We start from the raw sequence: 5,000 nt of genomic DNA on the forward strand, positions 1-5,000 counted from the left end.
AAAAGGAGGTGGGTAGAGGTGTCGTTTACTCTGGGTTAACTCGGGGTTTTTAGCCCTGATTCCAGAGTGCTAAGGAAGCTGGGTTTTATAACCTTCTAACTAGGGCTATCGTACGTTTCAAAACATCCACACGGTGTTTTTGTGCTATTATTATTATTATTATTATTATTATTATTATTATTATTATTATTATTATTATTATTATTATTATTATTATCTATATATTAATACGATAGCGTGTGTATTATTTATTTTGTTTCTCACGCTTTAAAGAAAACTGAAATAATTTCATGGTATACTCTTACAAATTCGCATTAGACTTTGATTACTTGAACAAAGTGCATCTTATATAGTTTTCCCAATTTTGTCTTTAGCACCTGACTCTTTTCTTTTAAATATTAGACAAAAAAAATTGAGTTCTATCAATTTCTATAACTTAGATTATGAAATTAATCTCGGGACATTTTATTCAAACATGTATAGGTTAGGAACAAGATAATCAGTGTTGAAAATATCATTTCGCGTAATTTACACGGGTTCCGCTAGTTATGTCTTAATTCTGTAGCTAAAACCCATAGTTGTTCAAAAAAACTTTCATTTTACATTACGATTTTATTAGAATGAGACAATCTTGGGCGAGAAAGTTGGATGCTACCCCATTGGGTGAGCCAAATTAGGAATGAGGGTTGAGGCAGCGAATTCTTATGTTAATTCAAGTTATACATGACAAGAGGATATCAGAGAGAGAGAGAGAGAGAGAGAGAGAGAGAGAGAGAGAGAGAGAGAGAGAGAGAGAGAGAGGAAAACATCTCTATATTTTGGTAAAAGACAATGATTTGGCGAGGAGAGAGAGAGAGAGAGAGAGAGAGAGAGAGAGAGAGAGAGAGAGAGAGAGAGAGAGAGATTAGCGTCCAGATGAAAGCAGGGTTGGTAAAAAACAAATATCAAGTAATTGTATTTAATTTCTTTCCTTATGGAAAGGTTTTATCTTGATGTAAGAAATAATTAAGCGAAATTCATTTTAGAAATTCGCAAAATTTATTGTAATTTGACTTAAACAGTAATAAACTTGAAGCAATGTCTGAAATTTTATCTAAATGTCTTGCAATTTGACCCAAATAGTAATAAACTTAAAGCATTGCCTGAAATTTTATCTAAATGTCTTGCAATTTGACTTAAACAATAATAAACTGAAAGCAATGTCTGAAATCAATAGTAATAAACTTAAAGCAATGTCTGTAAATATAAATAGTAATAAACTTAAAGCAATGTCTGAAATTTTATCTAAATGTCTTGCAATTTGACCCAAATAGTAAATAAACTTGAAGCAATGTCTGAAATTTTATCTAAATGTCTTGCAATTTGACCCAAATAGTATATAAACTTGAAGCAATGTCTGAAATTTTATCTAAATGTCTTGCAATTTGACCCAAATAGTAAATAAACTTGAAGCAATGGCTGAAATTTTATCTAAATGTCTTGCAATTTGACCCAAATAGTAAATAAACTTGAAGCAATGTCTGAAATTTCATCTAAATGTCTTGCAATTTAACTTGAACAGTAATAAACTTAAAGCAATGTCTGAAATTTTATCTAAATATCTTGCAATTTGACTTAAACAATAATAAACTGAAAGGAATGTCTGAAATCTTATCTAAATGTCTTGCAATTTGAACTAAAAAGTAATAAATTTCACCAACGTGAGAACAAAATCAATGATTTTCACCTTTATTTTTCTGTGAAAACCTTGATTAGAAATATTTGTAATATCTACAGAGAGCTAACTTTATAGAAAATGGGAAAAATAATATAGAGGAAGATTAATATCTGTGGGAAATATTCATTTAGCCCAACGGAATTTTTTTTAGTGTTGCCATATGCCGATGCCCGTTTTCATTTTGGGCGCGAGTGAGGGGAGGCTCAGTTATTTAGGAGATTGGCGAATTTTTATTAAAACTGTAACGCCCCAGATTGTTAATAAAATATTTTCTGGACTCTGGGAACAAAAGCAACAATAAATAATCTCCGTTGGGCTTATTCGGTGCATTTTGGATTTTGGAAAATATTACGCGTGTAAATATTTCATTAAAATCTATTTGTACAAAAAAGGCCTATTCTAAAATGCAGTATGAAATTAATTTCCGCTTTAGTATTCCTGGACAAAGTACAATAAAATTTCATAAAAGATTTATGATTACAAAACAGAAAAGAGAACCATCTAACTAATAAAAGGAAAGAACAGAGAGACAAATCAAAGGAAAACTAGCAAAAATAAAGAAAATAATAATCAAAATAAAGGAGACAGAAAAATGGCGTATTGACCTGAAGCTGTAGTGGAGGAATAACTGATAGAAACTAACGATGGAGTTTGGCAATCAAGAGATCAGGCGTGAAGTTAAGAGGAAGGCAAAAACAACATAGGATTTAGAGGTTATATGGTGATGGAGTAGGCTATCAAAAGGGTATGGAGCAATGAGAGAAAAAAAGTTAACTGGGGAATTATGGAAAATGATATTTCAGAAGTTAATTGGGGACTAAAGGAGCATAGTTCAAGAAGTTATGGAGTAGTAGTTAAGGAGTGCTGGAGAAAAGCTAGTAGAAATTATGGGCTGGTGGAGAGGAATATAAGGAGTGCTGGAGATAAGTTAGAAGTTATGGGGTGGTGGAGAAAAAGTTAGTAGAAGTTATGGAGTGGTGGAGAGGAAGTTAAGGAGAGCTGGAGATAAGTTAGAAGTTATGGGGGTGATGGAGAAAAAGTTAGAAGAAGTTATGGAGTGGTGCAGAAAAAGTTAGTGGAAGTTTTGGAGTGGTGGAGAGGAAGTTAAGGAGAGCTGGAGATAAGTTAGAAGTTATGGGGGCGATGGAGAAAAAGTTAGAAGAAGTTATGGAGTGGTGCAGAAAAAGTTAGTGGAAGTTTTGGAGTGGTGGAGAAGTTAAGGAGTGCTGGAGATAAGTTAGAAGTTATGGGGGTGGTGGAGAAAAAGTTAGTAGAAGTTATGGAGTAGTGGAGAAGTACATAAGGAACGATGGAGAAAAAATTAATAGAAGCTATGGAGTGGTGGAGAAATAGTTAAGGAGTGATGGATAAAAAGTTAGTAGAAGTTATGGAGTGGTGGAGAAGTAGATAAGGAGTGATGGAGAAGTAGTTAAGGAGTGTTGGAGAAGTAGATAAGGAGTGATGAAGAAAGGGTTTAGAAGTTAGGGAGTGGTGGCGAAAAGTTAGAAGTAATGAGAAAAAGTTTGTAAAAGTTATGAAGCCCTAGAGGAAAATTTCATATAAGTTATGGAGTGGTGGATGAAAAAAGTTAGAAGTTATGGGTGTTGAAGAAATACTTATAAGAAGGTGTGGAGGGTGGAGAGAGATTGAGAAAGATGGAGAAAAAATTAGTTCGGCGTGGTGAAAAGGAAGTAGATAAAAATGAATGAATGATGGGAACAAAGATTCTTCAGAAGTTACTAAATTCTAACGGAGGAGATAATTCTTGAAGTAAAGAAATGTCAAAAGAAGGAACAGTCAGAAGTTGAAGGAGGAACCTTAATTTAGAAGTCGTGGAAGTCTGGAAGGATTATGAAAGTTCTTCATACATATTGCCTTTTCATCTTAACCGGCAAAATCTATTCAAATATCCTCCTAAAAGATGCTATGTAAGAGAGAGAGAGAGAGAGAGAGAGAGAGAGAGAGAGAGAGAGAGAGAGAGAGAGAGAGAGAGAGAGAGAGTGAGTTTTACTACCTATTCCATTGTCTTTAAATATACATAAAAGCGAAAACAAAGCTTCAAAATTCCATACACATATCATTTGAAGATGGTCATCAAATGGCTGCTATTACTATTAATAAACAATTCTTAAAAATTCATCCCTACTTGAAAAGCTTCCTACAGCATTCCTTTGATATTATAGAAGACAACATCCGGGTGATTCTCTTCAACCAAGAACGGAGTTTCCTCAGTTTAATACAGTGGCATCTACTCCCAATGCTGTGACCTTAATCTTAACCTTTTTAGTTTGCAATACAAAGAATTTTCTCGACACACTGGACTCTTATAAAGTGCCTGGATGGACATTGTTCGAAAGTGTTCGAAAAAATTGGTCAGAAAAGTTATCATTTGCTTTCTTTCTATCTTTTTGTCTTGAAATAATGGTCGAACATAAGCCATCGAAATTCATGTCTGTCTGTCTGTCTGTCTGTCTGTCCTCTAATAAGCATAAGCGGCAACAATGCTTTTATTTTCCTGATATACTATTTTTGGAATGGAGAAATTTTATCCACATAAATCCTAACGAAATATTTACACACGTAATATTTTCCAAAATCCAAAATTCTCTGAATAAGCCCAACGGAGATTATTTATTGCTGCTTTTGTTCCCCGAGTCCAGAAAATATTTTATTAACAAACGTTTTGGGGCGTTACAGTTTTAATAAAAATTTGCAAATTTCCTAAATAACTGAGTCGCCCCTCACTCGCGCCCAAAATGAAAACGGGCATCGGCATATGGCAACACCGAAAAAAAATTCCGTTGGTCTAAATGAATATTTCCCAGATAATAACCTTCCTCTATATTATTTTTTTCCATTTTCTATAAAGTTACCTTTAGGTAGATATTACAAATATTTCTAATCAAGGGTTTTCACAGAAAAATAAAGAGGGAAATCATTGGTTTTGTTCTGACGTTCGTGAAATTTATTCTGAAATGAATACCACTGAGATACATTTTTGTAGAGCTTGATTCTAATAATCAGGGCTTCTCCATCATGAGGCTCAATACTACACAGTATTCTAGAAGTTTTATTCCAGCTTTGATCATATTGAGGAATGATCTTCCTAATCGGTTAGTTGAATGGGTAGGACTTTCTCCACCTCTCCTTAACTTGTACTAACTTTTTCTCCATCACTCCATAATTTCTACTAACTTTTTCTCCACAACCCCATAACTTCTAACTTTTCTCCAAAACTCCTTAACTACTTCTCCACCACTTTATAACTTGTTCTAACTTTTTC

The sequence above is a fragment of the Palaemon carinicauda genome, chromosome 17 (genome assembly GCF_036898095.1).
Source record: "Palaemon carinicauda isolate YSFRI2023 chromosome 17, ASM3689809v2, whole genome shotgun sequence".
NCBI lineage: Eukaryota > Metazoa > Arthropoda > Malacostraca > Decapoda > Palaemonidae > Palaemon > Palaemon carinicauda.